The sequence below is a fragment of the Oryx dammah genome, unplaced genomic scaffold (assembly GCF_014754425.2).
Source record: "Oryx dammah isolate SB20612 unplaced genomic scaffold, SCBI_Odam_1.1 HiC_scaffold_12, whole genome shotgun sequence".
NCBI classification, from domain to species: Eukaryota; Metazoa; Chordata; class Mammalia; order Artiodactyla; family Bovidae; genus Oryx; species Oryx dammah.
In genome coordinates this window covers 3,095,148-3,116,997 of record NW_024070196.1, presented here as the reverse complement: position 1 = coordinate 3,116,997, position 21,850 = coordinate 3,095,148, and the positions used below count along the sequence as shown (strand labels likewise).

The window sequence follows — 21,850 nt, the reverse complement described above, 5'->3', positions numbered from 1 at the left end:
GCTCCATCCCTTCATTCTTTCTGGAGTTATTTCTCCACTGATCTCCAATAGCATATTGGGCACCTAATGACCTGGGGAGTTCCTCTTTCAGTATCCTATCATTTTGCCTTTTCATACTGTTCATGGGGTTCTCAAGGCAAGAATACTGAAGTGGTTTGCCATTCCCTTCTCCAGCGGACCACATTCTGTCAGACCTCTCCACCATGACTCGCCCGTGCTGGGTGGCTTAGTTTCATTGAGTTAGACGAGACTGTGGTCCTAGTGTGAGCAGATTGGTTAGTTTTCTGTGATTATGGTTTCAGTGTGTCTGCCCTCTGATGCCCTCTTGCAGTACCTACCACCTCACTTGGGTTTCTCTTACCTTAGACATTAGGTATCTCTTCACGGCTGCTCCAGCAACGCACAGCCGCTGCTCCTTACCTTGGACGAAGGGTATCTCAAACTGGAAGACAGAATTCTGGAAATAACTGAAGCAGAAGAAAGAATTTTTTTAAAAAAATGAGGACAGTCTCAGAGACCTCTGGGACAATATTAAGTGCACCAACATTTGAGTTATGGCAGTACCAGAAGAAGAGGACCAAAAGAAAGGGTCTGAGAAAATACTTGAGGAGATTCTAGTCAAAAATTTCCCTAATATAGTAAAGGAAATAGTCACTCAAGTTCAGGAAGTCCACAGAGTCCCATACACGATACACCCAAGGAGAAGCACACCGATACACGTATTAATCAAACAAATCAAGCGTCATCTAAGGAGAAATCTGAACGACTCCTGCAGCCAGTGCTCCCAAGAGGAGGCTGAGGTCAACACTGCAGCTGCACCACCATCCGCCTGGGCTCAGCTGCTTCCCTCCCTCCCTTCCAGGTGCCGGTCTCAGGAGCTCTCCCCAGGAAACATCCTGTGTGCAAGTTTCCATCTCAGCACCATCTGTTCCCAGGCAGCCTGACTCCTCCGCCACTCGCTGGCCAGGGAACGGTGGCTGAGATACTCAGTGTGTCCACTGCTAAGTATTCTTGTCCACGAGATGGACAGAGTAGTAGGGCTTTCCATGCACGGTGTTGCGAGAATGAAACATGTTAATTCACTCAAATCTCTCAGAACAGTGCCTGTGGATAATAAGTATTCAATGAATGCTTATTATGAACTATTACTATGAGTGCATTTTCTTACAGGAAAAATTTTCATTAAGAAGCGAATTCACAGGCGTTCCCTGGTGGCCTAGTCATTAGGATTCCAGGCTTTCGCTGCCATAGCCCAGGTTCAATCCCTGGTCAGAGAAATAAGATCCCATAAGCTGCACATTGTGGTCCAAAAACATTTTTTTAATAAAAAATACATTAAAAAAGTGAATTCCCTTTCATATAACATCATGTTTTCTTCACTTTTCCCTAAGATATAATCAGCAGAACGATGAGGTAAAAAACAATAGGCTATGGTTTACATGATTTCTGACGTTCTAATTATATTAAAATTAATGTGCTAATACTTAAAAAGATTACTATCACATCATCATAATTTATAGGTTATTTTTCAGCAAAGGAATAAAACCATTTTTGCACTCTATAAATATTAAAAGAATGAATGAACTCAATGCTTTCTATAAACTCATATACTTGATCAAATCCAACAAAATCAAAAAGGAAAAAAGGAACTTCAATTTAAACTGAAGTCTTAATATTTCAGAGGAGCTCTGGACCTTATAATGTCTGACACTGTGGAGTTCTGATCATCAAAGTTTGAAATTAAACCTTGGAGAGTGATATAAAGTTAAGGGTAGGTTCACACAATTAATAAACTGAAAGCTTAAAGGAAAAAATTAGTCATGCTTTTTTGCATTTTATGTGGCTATATTTAAAATTAATTTTTTTCAGGATTAGGATGTATTGTTTATGGCCATGCCCAATCTCATTATTTGTTAGGATAAAATGAGTAAACCCTAGAAAATCAATTTAAATAAGGAAAATTAATACTGCAGACAGAGGGCTCAAATTCTATTTTCCTTTTTATGGTAAATATTTCCTCCATTGCTCTGGAAAATATCACTCGGTTCAGTAAGAACCAGTCCCAAGAATACCATCTGGCTCGGTTTCTGTCTCTATTTATAATAGTTATGACTTTTTAAGTATTTACTATATGCTAGGGTTTTAAATATGTTATCTTTGAATCTCATACTAAGACTTTAAAGCACACATTATTATCCCATTTTCTAGATAAATAAAATGAGGTTCAAAGAACACAGCTTAGAACACACAGAGCCAGACTCAAGTTTCTCTGTGAGCATATAGCTATGAATAAGCCAGTTCATATTCTGCTTAAAAGGATTGGAAAAGTGCATTACAATATTGGCATGCCTCCAAAAAAACAGGAAATGCACTTAATAAAATTGCTCTCCCTTTTAAGTTTTGAACTGTTTTGTTTGAATTATTATTCAAGGTAGAGAATCGATAGAATAAACTAAAAAGTTCAAATATTGCTATATTCTCAAATCAGTTACCCAATTTCTTTGGATAACAGTGAGAGATACATGCCTTTTAAGACAGCTTTGAGGACTAAATAGCCGATTGTTAACGCGAGATGTTTAAGAAACAGAAATACTCTAGAAATAACTCTGCTAATATACAAAATTCATAGCTTCATATTCTGACAGTCTAAAAAGAGGTACTGACAGAGATCATGTTTTTATACGTGAAATGAGAAGTGTCTGACACTAAATTGTAACATAAAGAGGATGTGAGTTGGCTTGCTGTGTTGTAATGTTTGTTATTAGCTGTTTCAATGGCAGCAGTGCTTTTCGGAAAGTCATAGGGATGTTGTAGGAGATGCCCTTTCCTGAAGCAGTCAATATTCATTTAAGTGAGTACCATGCAGATCACTCCATTTTATCACTGAAAAAATCCTACTGTTATTACATACTGTGCACTTGACTAGGCACTTAGCAGTAAGCACCACAGATAAAGCCTCTGCCATCATCTTTTGAACCTACAATGAGCAAAGAAGCAAATACCGCACAGATTACTTGTGTGAGGCAAACTACAAAAGAGGTTTATTGTATAATGTGTATAATCGATGGGTGTTTATAAGACGGACTTAACAAACAGAGGTGAAATGGAAAGCTTAGATCGTTAAAGAGGTCTTCCCGAGGATGTGATATTTAAAATAAAATTTTTTAAAAAGTGAAAGAAGCTGGAGGAAGGGGGACCCAATGGTAGAGATGACAAGACAGCACATTTCAAGCAAAGAGAAAACTGGTGTCTTAATTAGTCAGCTCTGGCTATCATAGTATACAGACTGGCTGGCTTAAAAAACAGAAATTTACTCTTGAAGTCCTGGAGGCTGGAAGTTGAAGATAAGCATGGTCTGGTTCTAGTGAGAGAACTCCTCCTGAATTACAGATGGCCTCACACCACGGAGAAAGCAAGTTCTCCTCTCTTCTTCTTATAAAGACACTTATCCCATCACAGGGCCCCACTCTCAAGACCTCATCTAAACCAAGACCTCTCAAAGGCCCCACTCCAAGGGGGTGAGGGCTTCAACGTATGGTTGTAGGGGACATGAACATTCAGTCATAACACAGAGCAAACACCTGAGGCAAGAAAGAGTGTAGCACCTTGGTGAGATGTGAAGGTGGTGGGGAGAGTTCCCCAGAGCAAGGATAGAAAAGCAGGGAGAATGGATTAGACAAGGACTTTGAACTTGACCTTACAACAAGTTCATGAGTAATATAATCAGGCCTGTGTTACAGATGCTTTTGAAAGAAAGTAATTATCACAGGATATGTTAGGTTCTAGTTGATACATGATCAGAGAACAATGAACTACTTAGTAAAAGATAACTGTTGAGATAGGGCTTCCCTGGTGGCTCAATGGTAACGAATCCATCCACCTGCTGATGAAGGAGATGCGGGTTTGATCCCCTGGGTCAGGAAGATCATCTGGAGAAGAAAATAGGAATCCACTCCAACATTCTTACCTGGGAAGTCCCATGGACAAAGAAGCCTGGGGGGTTACAGTTCATGGAATTGCGCAAGACTCAGATACAACTTAGTATCTAAACAACAGAAGTTGCGAGATATTTGGGCTCTAGAATTTTGACTTACAAAAAGAAAAATGGCAAAATTAATTTCTACTTAAACAAAAGTTTCTTTGGCATATTAACATTTAGTCTTAATGATTTTTAATAATCCTAACTGTTTCCTCACATTTGGACAAGGCTTGTTAAGGACTTATTTTCCCAAAATGGGTTACAGTGAACTACACTTCCCACATGTCTCAGGCAAACCTAAATATAGTGGGAAATATTGTCAACCAATCCATAGAGTTGGTTTCTATGTTTACTTTTTAATGAAGGATGACCATTTAATTAAGATTCTAGACTTATAGATATATAAGACTATTTATTGAGCATGAGTGAATCTAAAACATACTTAAAGGATCTTAAGCTGCTAACTTCTACTAGTAACATTAATTAATCTATAAAATGCTGAATCAGTAAACATTTATAGCCATACACATTAGTTGCCACTCAACTGTAGCGTAACATATTATGAACAGGGTAAAATTCTATAGACTTTACATTATAAGGGGCCTTACTATTAAGTCTTAATCATCTGAATCCCATTGAAATTGATAAAAATTTGAATTTAAGAAGAAAGCAAGAGTTTTGCTTTTGGTATGGCTGAGTACATGCTCACAAATACCTACTCTAACAACTATAAACTCCAAATAAAATAGGAGAAAAAAAAAAAAACGAAGGCTTTTGGGACTGAATAAAAACAGCAAAATCATCAGAAGGGGTCAAAGAATTGGAAAAAATGGACTTACAGGAGGTTTTCCTTTATTTTAAAGTTTAATATATTCTATTTTTTTACCCTGTTACCTAAGGACAGGTGTAAGTCATCAACAGAAACATACAGTATTCCTGGACTGAAGTACCTTAGTACAGAGGTTAGGGCAACCACAATCATTACAAAGTGGTAGGAAAATCCCAGATAGGAGAAAGCCTTCCGGGCAAGTCCCAAACTCCATATAAACCCAGTCCAAATTTCTGATTGACCCCTGAACTATACATGTATGGGGCATATTGCAAAAACCCAGTTAAGAAAACTGAACTAGAATTTTCACTGCTGCCCAAAATTTAGAGTCTTCAGTTTGAGTCCAACCAAATTAACTGCCTGCTACAACAAAAAAAATCAACACTATTCAGAAGAACACACCATAATGTACACAATGTCCAGAGTACAATGTAAAATTGTACTAGAGTTTCCACACCATAATGTACACAATGTCCAGAGTACAATGTAAAATTATTCAATGTATGAATAACTAGGAAAATGTGATCTGTTTTCAAAATATAAAAAACAAGGAGACCAACCATAGGATGATCTGGGTGTCAAAATTCAGAAATATTTTATAACTATATGAAATAAAAATGAAATAGTTTCATTTTTGTAATGAATGAAAAGTTAGGGGATTTTAGCAGAGAAAGAAACTACAAAATAAACAAAATATAAGTTCTACAAATAAAAAATATACCTGAAATTTGTTTAAAAATTGTTGGAGGTGCTTAACAGTAGAATAGAGATGAGGAATAAAACTGTGAACTTGAAATTAAAGCAACAGAGATCATCTGACCTGAAGAACTAAAGATAAAATTATTGAAAAGAAAAATGAACACAGACATAAGACTTCAGGTGTATTTAAAATCTTAGGAATAGAGAAAATAAAGAATGAGGTAGAAAAAGTTTATTTAAAAATAAGGAAAACATAGCTTCTAGAATGATCTCTCTTTAAAAGTGGAATAAGCTTAAACTTTATCCTTTAAAGAAAGGAAAAGTTACCTTCACAAATGACAGACAAAAGTGGTAACTCTACTTCATATGTTAAAGTGGATTTAGAGAAATAATAGCAAAGCAACAGCCCCTTAAGGGGATTCTTTGGTGGCTCAGTGGTAAAGAATCTGCCTGCAATACAGGAGACCCAGGTTCAATCCTTGGGTCAGGAAGATTCCCTGGAGAAAGGATTGGCTTCTTACCTACTCCAGTAAGATGTTATGAATTTAGAAAAGAGCACAATTGTACTTCTCAGCATACATGGCAAAAAAGAGTATTACCATGTTAAAAAAAATTATCTTTCATTTTTTTATATATAAATTTATTTATTTTAATTGGAGGTTAATTACTTTACAATATTATATTGGTTTTGCCATACATCAACATGAATCTGCCACAAGTATACACGTGTTCCCCATCCTGAACACCCCTCCCTCCTCCCACCATCCCTCTGTACTAAGATTCAAAGATTTTGTGATATTAGAAGTATACTGTAATATACATAGAATTATATTTTAATGCAAGAATTATATTTTAATGCAAATTACCTAGAGTACATTAGTTGGTAAGTATCAAACTTAATAAATTGCCCTTCCTGTCACCTCTCCTCTTTATGCTCCACACTGACAGCCAGACATGAGCATGACAATTAGACTCTACACAGGAAAACACCACATAAAAGTTTTTGTAAGATGAGTCCAGGAAATCAAGTATCTGCCAACACTGAAATACCATGTTCTTGTTTATTCATCATATAACAGAGCAGCCTTTGTATTATTTTGAACAGATCAGTACTTAAAATAACACAAACTTCAAAGGCAAGTAAACAGTGCATAAGCTTAGATGGGTCTTTACCTCAACACTGGGTTCTTTTATAATAGACATTCTTAAAAACTAGACAAGTCAACCTCTGTGTAAATAATAACTTCCTCTGTGTTTCCAAATGTAGAAATCAAAAGAAGTATACTGTATGAGAAGTTTATAACTAGACAACTGCTGAAAATCAAATAGTAAGTCTACTTATGGTAAGCCTAGAAATAATATTTAATCTCTTGAAAATATATCCATAACACTGGCTACTTCTACATACTTAATATAAATGAAAAAGGAAAGAACTTTCAGAATACTATGAGCAAAAGAACTTTTAAAGGTAAATGACAATCTCTTGTATTAAACCGAGTTTTTAAATTAACAGCCAGGAATCAAACCAGGATGAGAAATCACCTCAGGTCCTGTTTTGTTCTTTACTCTCTGCTAACCTTGTGAGCACCAGCCATACTATAAGTCCTACTCACTTTTTGCCACAATAAACTCCTCAAAAGCATCAGGTGAACAGTATTTTCTTGTCTGATGATCTAGTATGAAGTAAACAATAGGGCTTCCCAAGTGGCTCTGTGGTAAAGAAACGGCCTGCAGATGCAGGAGCCTCAGAAGATGCAGGTTCCATCCCTGGGTCAGGAAGATCACCTGGAGTAGGAAATGACAACCCACTCAAGTATTCTTGCTGGGCTAATCCCATGAAAAGAGGAGCCTGGCTGGATACAGTCCATGTGGTCTCAAAGAGTTGGACTTGACTGAGTAACTAAGCGTGTGCACACACACACACACACACACACACACACAGATACAAACCAACAATACCATCCCCCCCAAATCAACAGTTAAAAATTACCACCATACTTTAGAATAGAAAACATAGGCTAAATTTCTATAGTGGTTGTTGTTCAGTCACTAAACTGTGTCCAACTTTTTGCGACTCCATGGGCTGCAGCAGGCCAGGCTCCCCTGTCCTACACTATCTGCCAGAGTTTGCTCAAATTCATGTCCATTAAGTCAGTGATGCTATCTAACCATCTCATCCTCTGCCATCCTCTTCTCCTCTTGCCTTCAATCTTTCCCAGCATCAGGATCTTTTCCAATTAATCAGCTCTTTGCAGCAGGTGGCCAAAGTACTGGAGCTTCGGCATCAGTTCTTCCAATGAATATTCAGGGTTGATTTCCTTTTGGATTGACTGGTTTGATCTCCTTGCTGTCCAAGGGACTCTCAAGAGTCTACCCTAGCACTATAATTCAAAAGCATCAATTCTTTGGCACTCAGCCCTCTTTATGGTCCAACCCTCACATCCCTACATGACTACTGGAAAAACCATAGCTTTGAACACACAGACTTTTGTCGGCAAAGTGATGTCTTTGCTTTTTAATATTCTGTCTAAGTTTGTCATAGCTTTCCTTCCAAGGAGCAAGCATCTTTTAATTTCATAGCTGCAGTCACTATCTGAAGGGGTTTTGGAGCCCAGGAAAATAAAATCTGTCACTGTTTCCACTTTTTTCCCTTCTATTTGCCATGAAATGATGGAACTGGATGCTGTGATCTTAGATTTTTTAATGCTGAGTTTCAAGTCAGCTTTTTCACTCTTCTCTTTCACCTCATCAAGAGGCTCCTTAGTTCCTCTTCACTTTCTGCCATTAGCATGGCATCATCTGCATATCTGAGTGTGCTTAGTCACTCAGTCATGTCTGACTCTTTGCAACCCCATGAACTATAGCCTTCCAGGCTCCTCTGTCCATGAGGATTCTCCAGGCAAGAATACTGGAGTGGGTTGCCTTGCCCTCCTCCAAGGGATCTTCCCAACCCAGGGATCGAATCCAGGTCTCTTGCATTGCAGGCATATTCTTTACCATCTGAGCCACCAGAGAAGCCCAAGAATACTGGAGTGGGTAACCTATCCCTTCTCCAGGGAATCATCCCAACCCAGGAATCAAACCAAGGTCTCCTGCATCACAGGCAGATTCTTTCCCAGCTGCACTAGCAGGGAATCCCATATAAAGGGAACCACCATTGACTCATCTGTTGTCTGGGTTGCAGTGTTGTGCTATGCTTAGTCACTCAGTTGTGTCCTGACTCTTCAGGACCCCATGGACTGTAGCCTGCCAGGCTCCTCTGTCCATGGGATTTCCTAAACAAGAACACTGGAGTGGGTTGCCGTGCCCTCCTCCATATCTGAAGTTGCTGATATTTTCCCTGGCAATCTTGACTCATACAGCCTGATGATGTACTCTGCATAGAAGTTAAATAAACAGGGTGACAACGTACATCCCAGTCAGTTGTTCCATATCCAGTTCTAACTGTTGCTTCTTGACCTACATACTGGTTTTCAGAAGACAAGTAAGGTGTCCTGGTGTTACCATCTCTTTAAGAATTTCCCACAGTTTGCGTGATCCACACAGCCAAAGGCTTTAGCATACAAAATGAAGCAGAAGTAGATGTTTTTCTGGAATTCTCTTGCTTTCTCTATGATCCAGCAAATGATGGCAATTTGATCTCAGATTCCTCTATCTTTTCTAAATCCAGCTTGTACAGCTGGAAGCTCTTGGTTCAAGTTTAAGCTAGCTTCAAGGATTTTGACCAGTACCTTTCTAGCAGGTGAAATGAGCACAACTGTACGGTAGCTTGGACATTCTTTGGCACTGCCCTTCTGTGAGATTGAAATGAAAACTGACTTTTTTCAGTCCCCTAGCCACGGCTGGGTTTTCCAAATTTGCTGTCATATTGATTGCAGCACTTTCACAGCATCATCTTTCAGGATTTGAAATAGCACAACTGAATTTTCATCACCTCCACTAGCTTTGTTCCTAGTAATGCTTCCTAAGGCCTGCTTGACTTCACACTCCAGGATGTCTGGCTCTAGGTGAGTGACCACACCATGGTGGTTATCCTGGCCATTAAGATCTTTTCTGTATGGTTCGGTGTATCCTTGACACCTCTTCTTAATCTCCCCTGCTTCTGTTAGGTCCTTACAAAATTTCTGCCCTTATGGTGCCCAGTCTTGCATGAAATGTTCCCTTGATATTTCCAACTTTCTTGAAGAGATCTCTAGTCTATCCCATTCTACTACTTTTTTCCTCTGCTTTTTGAAGTGTTTTCCCTCTTATCTTTCTTGTTATTCTCTGGAACTCTGCATTTAGTTGGGTATATCTCTCCCTTTCTCCCTTGCTTTTTGCTTCTCTTCTTTCCTCAGCTATTTGTAAAGCCTCCTCAGACAACCACTTTGCCTTCTTGCGTTTCTTTTTCTATGGCATGGTTTTGGTCTCTGCCTCCTATACAGTGATACTAACCTCCATCCGTAGTTCTTCAGGCTACCAGATCTAATCCCTTGAATCTATTCATTACCTCCACTGTATAATCATAAGGAATTTGATTTAGGTCACATCTGAATGGTTTTCCCTACTTTCTTCAATTACAGTGTGAATTTTGCAATAAGGAGCTGATAATGTGAGCCACAGTCATCTTCAGGTCTTATTTTTGCTGACTGCAAAGAGCTTCTTCCACCTTTGTCTGCAAAGAATAAAATCAATCTGATTTTGGTATTGACCATTTGGTGATGTCCATGTGTAGGGTCATCCCTTGGGTTGTTGGAAAAGGGTATTTGCTATGACCATTGTGTTCTCTTGACAAAACTCTGTTAGCCTTTGTCCCACTTCATTTTATACTCCAAGGCCAAACTTGCATGTTACCCCAGGTATCTCTTGACTGTCTACCTTTGCATTCCAGTCCCCTATGATGAAAAGGACATCTTTTTTGGTGTTAGTTCTAGAAGGTCTTGTAGGTCTTCACAGAAACAGTCAACTTCAGCTTCTTCAGCATCAGTGTTTGGGGCAAAGTGTTTGGATTACTATGATATTGAGTGGTCTGCCTTCGAAACGAACCAAGATTATTCTGTCATTTTTGAGATTGCACCCAAGTACTGCATTTGGAACTCTTCTGTTGACTGTGATGGCTATTCAATTTCTTTTAAAGGATTCTTGCCCACAGTAGTAGATATAATGGTTATCTGAATTAAAGTCGCCCATTCCCATCCATGTAAGTTCACTGAACCCTAGAATGTTGATGTTCACTCTTGCCACCTTCTGCTTGACTGCCTACAATTTACCTTGATTCATGACCCTAACAGTCTAGGTTCCTATGGAATATTGTTCTTGACAGCACTGGACTTTACTTTCACCATCAGACATATCCACAACTGAGCACTGTTTCCACTTTGGCCCAGCCACTTCATTCTTTATGGAGCTGTTAGTAATTGCCCTCTGCTCTTCCTCAGCACCATACTGGACACCTTCTGATCTGGGGGTCTCACTTTCCAGTGTCATATCTTTTCACCTTTTCATACTGTTCATGTTCATGTAAGAATACTGAAGCGGTTTGCCATTCCCTCTTCCAGTGGACCATGTTTTGTCAGAACTCTTCACTATGACCCATCTGTCTTGGATGGCCCTACATGGCATGGTTCTTGGCTTCCTTGAGTTATGCAAGCCCCTTTGCCACAACAAAGCTGTGATAAAAGTGAGCATAACCAAATAACGTACTGGCTACATGAAATATCTCAATATATAAAAATATAACTGGAAAAAAATTTACCTTAATATAACACTACAGCATCACTTTATATGAGGAAACTTTATCATTCAAGATTTTTGTATCTGTGGATACAAAACTCCCTGGAACCAATACTCCCCAAATATCAAGGGATGACTGAATTTAATCTCTAAGTTTCCAATTTTGATATGCAAAAGAACTTCTACAGAATGATCTGTTATGTTCAGCTTTCTTAAAGGAGGTAGCCAAATAAATTTTAATTGATGTCAGTTTTTTCTCTCATTGTATCTGTTTTCTGTCATTATTCACTTGAATGAATGAAATTATTCAAAACCACTCAATGTGTATCAATAAATGTTTGTTAAAGAGTACTGTAATGATATTATTCCCCTTGATTTTAATTAAAGGAAAATTCAAAATATCTCTTCTTTCCCTTTGCCCAACTTCCAGTACTGAATGAAAATGAGAATTTCTCAGGATAAGCAATAAGAAAATGATATACAAGTCAGCCACATCCTAGGATGTCAATGTTTTCCTCTTTTGCTAAGATAATTTACATCTGCAGAGTCAAATACAGCAAGACAAAGCCTGGGGTGCTTCTTTATTATGAAATACACTTGATCTTGTGCAATGGGGAGGGAAGGGGGCACAGCATAACCTTTGAAAGAATGACATAGCACAAGAACACAACAGAAACTGATTAGAATCAAATGGATCCAAGATGGCAAGCAAGTGAACTTCAACTAGACCCTGGTCTTCAGTATGCATTCATTGTAACACATCAGCAAGCTAAATGACATGCCCAGAGGTGCCCTGACAGTTCCAAGACCAACCCTCAAAGACCAAAAATTAGGTGATGGCCTAATTCCTGGAAATCTCTGCCCCTTCCTCAACACAGTTGGAATAATCCTCCCACTCATGAGCCTGTGAAATTAGCCAGCCCATAAAAGCTAACCACACTACATTTTGAGGTCGCTCTTGCCTTCTGCAATGGCCCACATTCTTGCCTCAGCAGTGTGTTTCTCTGAAGGCTTCTCTTGCCTTTTGAGATGGTACACACTCTGTAGAGTGTTTCTCTCTAAATAAATTCACTTCTTACCTATCACTTTGCCTCTCATTGAATTCTCTTTTCCATGAGACATTAAGAAGTAGAACTTCATCAGGTGGTAAAACCAGGTTTGTGGCCTCAGTTGAAAGACTGTGGGTTTTGGCTGGGCAAGTCCTGGTCTCGTGGGTTTGAGTCTCAAACTGGGTTTTGACCGGGTGTGAGTCCTAGCACATGTGTTCAAGTTCCAATCTGAGGTTAATGGTTTCACTTGGAAGGCCAGAAACATGTCCATGGTCATACCTGCCTTCAGTTCAGTTCAGTTCAGTCACTCAGTTGTGTCCGACTCTTTGCGACCCCATGAATCGCAGCACGCCAAGCCTCTCTGTCCATCACCAACTCCCGGAGTTCACTCAGACTTGCGTTCATCGAGTCAGTGATGCCATTCAGCCATCTCATCCTCGGTCGTCCCCTTCTTCTCCTGCCCCCAATCCCTTCCAGCATCAAAGTCTTTTCCAATGAGTCAACTCTTCGCATGAGGTGGCCAAAGTACTGGAGCTTCAGCTTTAGCATCATTCCTTCCAAAGAAACCCCAGGGCTGATCTCCTTCAGAATGGACTGGTTGGATCTCCTTGCAGTCCAAGGGACTCTCAAGAGTCTTCTCCAACACCACAGTTCAAAAGCATCAATTCTTCAGTGCTCAACTTTCTTCACAGTCCAACTCTCACATCCATACATGACTACTGGAAAAAGCATAGCCTTGACTAGACGGAACTTCGTCGGCAAAGTAATGTCTCTGCTTTTGAATATGCTATCTAGGTTGGTCATAACTTTCCTTCCAAGGAGTAAGCGTCCTTTAATTTCATGACTGCAGTCACCATCTGCAGTAATTTTGGAGCCCAAAAATATAAAGTCTGACACTGTTTCCACTGTTTCTCCATCTATTTCCCATGGAGTGATGGGAACAGATGCCATGATCTTCGTTTTCTGAATGTTGAGCTTTAAGCCAACTATTTCACTCTCCTCTTTTACTTTCATCAAGAGGCTTTTTAGTTCCTCTTCACTTTCTGCCATAAGGGTGGTGTCATCTGCATATCTGAGGTTATTGATATTTCTCCCAGCAATCTTGATTTCAGCTTGTGTTTCTTCCAGTCCAGCATTTCTCATGATGTACTCTACATAGAAGTTAAATAAGCAGGGTGACAATATACAGCCTTGACGTACTCCTTTTCCTATTTGGAACCAGTCTGTTGTTCCATGTCCAGTTCTAACTGTTGCTTCCTGACCTGCATACAGACTTCTCAAGAGGCAGGTTAGGTGGTCTGGTATTCCCATCTCTTGCAGAATGTTCCATGGTGACTGCAGCCATGAAATTAAAAGACGCTTTCTCCATGGAAGAAATGCTCTGACTGACCTAGACAGCATATTAAAAAGCAGAGACATTACTTTGCCAACAAAGCTCCATATTGTCAAAACTATGGCTTTTCCAGTGGTCATGTATGGATGTGAGAGTTGGACCATAAAGAAAACTGAGTGCCGAAGAATTGATGCTTTTGAACTGTGGTGCTGGAGAAGACTCTTGAGAGTCTCTTGAACTTCAAGGAGATCCAACCAGTCAATCCTCAAGGAAACCAGTCCTGAATATTCATTGCAAGGACTCATGCTGAAGCTGAAACTCCAATACTTTGGCCACCTGATGCAAAGAGAAGACTCATTGGAAAAGACCCTGATGCTGAGAAAGATTAAAGGTGGGAGAAGGGGATGCAAAGGATGAAATGTTTGGATCACATCACTGACTCAATGGACATCAGTTTGAGTAAACTCCAGCAGTTGGTAACAGACGGGAAGCTTGGCCTGCTGGGGTCCATGGAGTCTCAAAGAGACATGACTGAGCGACTGAGCTGAACTGAACTCCTTAGAAGAAAAGCCAGGACAAACCTAGACAGTGTATTAAAAGGCAGATGTTTGGGGCTGGTGCACGGGGATGATCCAGAGAGATAATATGGGGTGGGATGTGGGAGGGGGGTTCAGGATTGGGAACTCATGTACACCCGTGGCTGATTCATGTCAATGTATGGCAAAACCAATACAGTATTGTAAAGCAAAATAAAGTAAAAATAAAAAGTAAAAAGTAAAAATAAAAAAAATAAAGGTCATTGGAATTAGGTAATTTTAGATGATATTTTGAAACATATACATGTCAGCCAAAATTGATTTTATTGTACAGTAGATCACAAATAGTTCTATTGAAGATTTTTCTCTCAAGTAAAAATACTTAAAATATATGTACATTATAGCAAAATTTAAAAAATTCTTTAATTAAAAAAAAATCAGAGACATTACTTTGCTGACAAAGGTCCATATAACCAGATCTATGGCTTTTCCAGTAGTCATATATGGATGTAAGACTTGGACCATAAAGAAGACTGAGCGCCGAAGAACTGATGCTTTCGAATTGTGGTGTTGGAGAAGTCTTGAGAGTCCCTTGGACAGCAAGGCAATCAAACCAGTCAATCCTAAAGGAAATCAGTGCTAAATATTCATTGGAAGGACTAATGCTGAAGCTCTAATACTTTGGTCACCCAATTTGAAGAGTTGACTCATTTGAAAAGACCCTAATGCTGGGAATGATTGAGGGCAGGAGGAGAAGTGGGCGACAGAGAATAAGACTGTTGGATGGCAGCACTGACTCAACTGGCATGAGTTTGAGCAAACCCCAGGAGTCAGTGAAAGACAGGGCAGCCTGGCATGTTGTAGCCCATGGGGTTGCAAAGAATCAGACACAACTAAACGACTGAACAATGGCAATGTGATCTAGTAGTTCCACTTCTGGTTATTTATCCAAAGAAAATGAAAAGATTAATTCAAAAAGAAACATATTCTTCTTTGTTCACTGCAAAACTATTTACAATAGCTGAGATACGGAAACAAAGTAGGTGTCCAACAACAGATGGATACAAAAGATATAGCATATATACATACATATATATATACACACACAGTGTGTATGTGTATATATATATACTGGAATATTACTCTGCCATAAAAAGAATGAAATCTTGCCATTTGTGGCAACATGGATGGATCCAGAGGGTATTATGCTAAATTAAATATGTTAGAAAGAGAAAGACAAATACCATGTGATTTCACTTGTATGTATAATTCAAAAACTAAAATAAAACAGGAACAGACTTGTAAGTACAGAGAACAAACTGGTAGTTGCCAAAGGGGAATGAGGTGGGGGGATTTGTGAAATAGGTAAAGGGGACTAACAGGTAACAGCTTCCTGTTATAAAATAAATAAGTCTCAGGGCTGTAATGCACACACAGGAAATACAGTTGATAATATTGTAACAACTTTGTATGATGATGGATTGTAACTGGATTTATTGTGATGATCATTTTGTAATGTATAAAAATATTGAATTGTTATGCTGAACACCTCAAAATAATATCATATGGTATGTTAATGACAACTCGATACAAAAAAGACATCGTTACTTGTAGATCAGAATCATGCTCTGCACAGCTGAGCGGGGTCAGGCGATGACCCTGAGTTAAGGGTGGTACTTGGTACACCTGGGGTGAACCCCTGAGGACCCTTCACACCAAGGTCTTTGCCATAACTGACATCACATTGCCTAGTCTTTCTGAAACTTTCACAGTGGTATTTTTGTGGAAAGGATGAGGGAGAAGAATAGCTATTGAAAGGTCATCTGAACCTTCCTTTAGGACAGGTGGGATTCTATACACCCATAAGGGGATGTTGCAAGCTTCCAATGTAAGCAAAACAGATTTCTCCCTTCAGTATAAGACACATACACCTGACTGAAAATGGAAAATTTGAAATCTTTTCTGCTACTTTTTACATCTTTTCATGTGAGAGAATTTTATTTGAAATGTGATTTTTAATTAGTCTTCAGCATCCACTATATCCAGCAAAATAGTTGTCTTTTTCATTTCTATAAGTCTTCTTTACTAGCATTTAATAATAAATAACATATCCAGCACCTAATGTGAGTAAAGCATTATTTTAAGCATATACATACTAATTCATTACGCACAAAAAAACTCTATCAAGCTGAAGCCATCATTATCCGTATTTCCCAGATGAGAACAAGAGGTGCAGTGCCCAAAGTCACATGGACAGTAAGTGACACTGAGATTCAATCCAGGCGCACTGACCGCACAGCCTAGCTGTATCTTTCACCACTGCACGAAGCCTAATTTTAGTCTTCAAAGCTAAGCACTTTCGACAGTGTAACATTAGTCATCTTTCTCTAGTTCTAGAATCAAGAACGAGACAAAATGCTGGCAAGTTAAATATTGAGTGTAGGTAGAGATGCATCCCACAGATTCCAGGATATACCCCTCCTATGACATAGCCAAACAAATTATATGATCCTCTTTCTCAAGCAGGAAAAGAGGAAAGGAGGTGAAGCCAGCTTACTGATCTTGGGCAGCAGCTTGATGGGGACAAGGAGAGGAAGGGTACCAAAATGAAGTTGCAGAGAAATCTAGAGCCAATCTCCAGCACCTAAAACAGATCATCAAGAACTTCCCTGGCAGTCCAGGGGCTAAGAGTTTCCTTGCCAATCAGTGTACACAGTTTTGATCCCTGTTCTGGGAAGATTCCATATGGCATGGAGCAACTAAGCCCTCATACTGCAACTGCTGAAGCCCACATGCCTGGAGCCCATTCTCCACAACTAGGGAAGCCACCACAATGAGAAGCCCACCACAGCCAGAGAGGAGTCCTTGCTCACCACAACTAGAGGAAGCCTGTGTGCAGCAATCAAGACCCAGCATAGGCATAGATAAATAATAAAATAATAAACCAGGCTATCAAAGCAAAGCCGAGGCACACACAGCACATGCAGGAACTGTAATGTAAGGCCAGCAGAAGAGAGAGAATCAGAGAAATGACAGTTTGTAGGTAATCCAGACACATCCTGGAGATGGGCGCAAATGACCACTGGGGAAATCCCATACACTTTCAGCACATGCGCACAGATAGGTCAGGTCCATTCACAAGAGCAGGAGTAAGATAGTTATAGACAGTAATAAATTCTATGACCATCAAAGCTAGCACATAGGACATACGTACATAAACTTCTATGTAAAATAAGCAGTAAGAGTATGTCTGTAGTAAGGTGAGGGATAAACAAGGCAATTCAGACCATAAAATTCCAAAGGATCAATAATATATGCAGGAAATTAACTTTACAATAAAGTTAACAGACATGCAAATAAAATACCAAGAAAGTAAAAACCTTGACGAGCTGTAACCCTGACTAGTAACTCTTTTTATTATGGTCTTCAATACAATTTAACAGAAGCATTGATCTTCTAGTATATGTGATTGAGGACACTAGGAATTACAGGGACTCAAATGCCATTAAATAGCAACTGCACAAGGTAATTGCGATCCATCATCTTACTAACACAGGTAAACAACTGCAGTACCATAAGGAACATCAAGAAAAGAGCTGGTCAGGACAAGGAAATGTTTAGAGGAAGGAAGCAGCCTTCGAGATACACCTAAAATCTCTCCAGTGAAAAGGACAGGCAAGGGAAGACAGGGAATGATGTGGACAGAACTAGGGTGGTGACAATGGGTATAAGTGAAAGGACCAAAGTAAGAAACACTGCAGCCCTTGGCAGCTAGTGTGGTCAGATTTGGGGAGAAATCAAAGGTGAGAGGAAACATCTTCCTTTATAGAGTATCTTAATCCCAGACTGGCACTAGGGCAGCCTCTTGAAAGAAGACCTCACACTGTTCCTAAGAACCACCTATCTCAGCATCCCTTGCCATCATCACCTCTCAGGCTTCAGGAGAGGGGCTGCAAGCCCTGGATACTCTGACTAAAGCTAATTAATAACCCTTCCCTTAAATCATTGCACCCCCAGCAGTGTTTTACGTTCTCCACTTTTACCTCCACAGTACAGCTGAGACAAAACCAACACATTTGGAAAGAATTTACTAAAGGCTGATAGTGAAGTTGCTCAGTTGTGTCTGACTCTTTGCGACCCCATGGACTGTAGCCCACTACGCTCCTCTGTCCATGGGATTTTCCAGGCAAGAGTACTGGAGTGGGTTGCCATAGGGATTGATAAAAGGGAAGAAACCCCCAAAGATATAATGAATCAGAAACAAGATAGAGGTTAGCCCCCTCAGCCCATAGAGCACAGTTGGCATCAGGCCTTCCCATCTCCCACATCTTCCCAGATGGCAGATACTGTGTTTAATGACTGGGCACCCCTCAGAGTCAGGCTCCTCAGAGTCAGCCCAGGATAGCAAACACATGAGCACAGCCTGTGCTGTCTCCCATGCCCCCCTGTGGAATCTACTTTTTTACATAATCAATTAATTAGCCAATTATATGAGACCTGATCTTGCTCTTCACCCTTATAATTCTCAACAATGAAAACCACAGCCACTCCAACAAACAGCAAAACACATGCCCCACACACATACCAAATGCATAAACACAACCATAGAAAGGATCCATTAAAAAATATAGAAAGTGTTTAAAAGGAGCTGATTAATGAAGACAGGGCTGGGGGGAGTGAGAAAGAAAGAGTCGAAGGAAAATGACCTTGGTTTGTGAAGTGGTCGATTTTGAAAAGTCGAAAATACATCCAGGCAGAGACACATAGCAGGTAAAAAAATTGGGGTGTGTGTGTGTGTTGCTCAGTCGTGTCTCTTTGGGAACCCACAGTCTGTCCATGGAATTCTCTAGGCAAGAATACGGGAGTGGGTTGCCATTCCCTTCTCCCAGAGATCTTCCCAACCCAGGGACTGGCTTGAACTGGGGTCTCCTGCATTGCAAGCAGATTCTTTACCATCTGAGCTACAGTTAATAAAGGAGGTTAATGTTAGAGACCCAAAAAAAAAAGTGGCAGTTCTGGGAATGTTTAAGTAGAAAGTATTAAAAAAAAAAAAAGAGGCAAGGGAGAGAAAGAAGAAAGCTTTGGGAATGCCTCTATCACACTGAGTAGGGGACACAAGAGGAAAAACGGAATTGACAAGAGGGACACCCGGAGGATGCAAATGAGACAGGAGGTGGTAAAGAAGACACACTCAAGAAAGAAGTGGGCAGCTTTAGAGAATGAGGCAGGTTAAACTAAGCAAGCCCACTGGATAGAAAGTGAAGAACATAGCTGCTTTTGGAGTGGCAGAATTTAGCAGAGTGGTAGGGGAGGTCAGAACCTGGGCAAAGGTGATCAGCAAGAAGGGGCGGGGCATATGCCTTCACTTGGAGGAAGAAAGGAGATGGGATATGAAGGAATTAGGACTCCACACTTGGCTGGTACTGAGAACCCACCCATTATACTCACTGCTGCCTCTCTAGCACCAAGACCTATTCTTGGAATAGGTACCCAAGAAATACTGTTCATGGAATGTTGCTTATTCAGTGAATGCTGTTGTTTGATTAAGAAAATGAATTAGTCAATGAATACAATACGAATACTTGAGGAAGGACAAGAGAATAATCTTGCTACGGCACTCATGTGATTCAGGTATGAAGGCTGCAGTTACACTGTCTGAAGATCTAGTTGCAAGATAAAAGCTGTTGATGCAGTTCTCATCTGTTGGCTTTAGTGTGGGGCAGAGAGTGTCAGTCCCACCAGTGAGAGAGGCTGAAGTCAGTCTCTTTGACAGTCATCTGAAGAAAAAGGGAGTCTTTCAGTACTGGACATTAGAACTCAGAGGAAAACACCAGGACAATTGCAGAATAGAAATCCCTCCCTGCTGTGAGCATGAAAGCATCAAGACCTGCTGAAAGGAGATCCCGGGGGGCAGGGGGTAGGGGGGACAGGTTGTCAAGAAGGGGCTCTCCATGTGGAGGGCAGTGGAAAGCAAGGAACCGAAAGCCCAGATGAGTGTCCTCAGGGCTGGGAAAACCCTTTTGGGCTAGAGGACACCCAACTCCGGCTACTGGTTCTTGTCCTCTGTATTAAATCTGTTTGTTCTGACCCACACTTAAAGTCTTTGGAAAGTTCTTGTCTGGGTCTGAGACTATGGAAGGATTCAGCCAGCAATGGTGACCCTAAATGGCAGTAAGAGCAGAAAAAGCCCAGGGATTCATGCTCCAGACTAACCACCAAGGCATCTTGAAGGTTCTGAGTTTATTAGGTGACATGGTGTTCCCTTACAGGGAATCCAAGAAAGGAATTTTTTTTTTCTCCTGTTGCTTCTCATTGTGTTTTTCCTTTGATTCTGACCAAGAAGAGCTGAGCAGTTCTGACATTTGAAAACTGTGGAGGACAGCAGAAAGGTTTGGTTGTAAGCACCAAGATGACGCAATGAAACAGCTCCAGGAGAGAGGAGAGAGGCCATGAGGTCCAGAGAAATGGGAAGGCTTGTTTTTGCAAAGCAGTGCAAAGAAACATAGAGAGCAAAGAGACGGCAAGCAAACAGAGGACAGGTGAGAAGCCGAGGGGACAGAGTCAGCCAGAGAGCTGCTGCAGTGCAGAAAGTTCACACAGCTACTGCGGCGAGGCCGCCAGAGCACTGCGGATAAGGCTTTGTAATCTACAGGGCCTGAACTGTTGGAATTTCTAGAAACTCTAATCAGCACCATTTAATACTATTAATACCTACAACAATACTTTGTAACCTGAAGGTGTTTTTTTTTTTTTTTTTTTTTTGATTGAAGATGCAATCTTATACTTGAGCCAAGTTGAGTTCACCATAATGGATCCATACCCACATATCAAGTCATAATAATGGGATAAACTCACACCTCATGGCACAGTCATCTCACAATTTTAAAAAGTTCTAGTCAAAGAAATTACAATTAATCCACCCTGCTTATTTTCCTTCAAATAGAGTCAAGTTGTACTGTTTTGTACCAAGACCTTTAAGCTCTTTCAGATGAAAGAAATCTTAGAAATTATCTAATCCAACCTCTCCATGCCAATGACCTCAGTTTTTTACATCTGTGGCAGACCCGATCAGTCCCCACCAACAGCCTTGTGGCCCTCTCTGTTTCTCAGCCACCTTTGCGGTACACCATATAGCTAGGCTCTGACCAGCAGGACACTGATGGACCTAAGCTCTGACCAGCAGGACACGGATAGACATCCCCAGACCTGGCCTACCTTGGATGGAGAAGGACCAGCCAACCCTCATCGTATCAGACTCTGCTTGAGATGTAAATAAACTTCCATCGGCATTCACAGATCTATCTCTTTCAGCAGCAAGCATTAATTGATTTTCAAGCCTTCTTTTAATTACCTAGCAACTAATGAGTTGCCAATCATGCCAGAGAAAGTGGTAGAGATTATTATCTATACCACTTACCTAAGATACAAAGGATTAAAAAAAGACAGCAAACCAGTCAGGTAACTCATGTTTAAAATATAATGGCATCTTAAATTATCTAAAGGTTATTGAGACATGACTTATAAGGCTTTAGCCTCACCCTCTAAGAACCAAGAAATAAGCTACAGAGGTCTTAAAACAACCCAGCCTGAGAGCTAAACGGCACTTTACAGCTTTGATCACTAGTTAGCCTCTCAGGTTCAAGTTATTCACTCAGATCATCTTGGTGTAAATAAAACAGTCTTGGAAATCCAGTTTGTTATCTCACATCAGAT

At 40.2% G+C, this 21,850-nt stretch overlaps 1 protein-coding gene across 1 annotated transcript in view; it reads right to left on the bottom strand.

Annotated features, from left to right (window-relative positions):
* Positions 1 to 21,850, bottom strand: part of DCHS2 (dachsous cadherin-related 2) — a 347,149-nt gene that overhangs the window by 322,159 nt on the left and 3,140 nt on the right. The gene's annotated exons all lie outside the window — the stretch shown is intronic.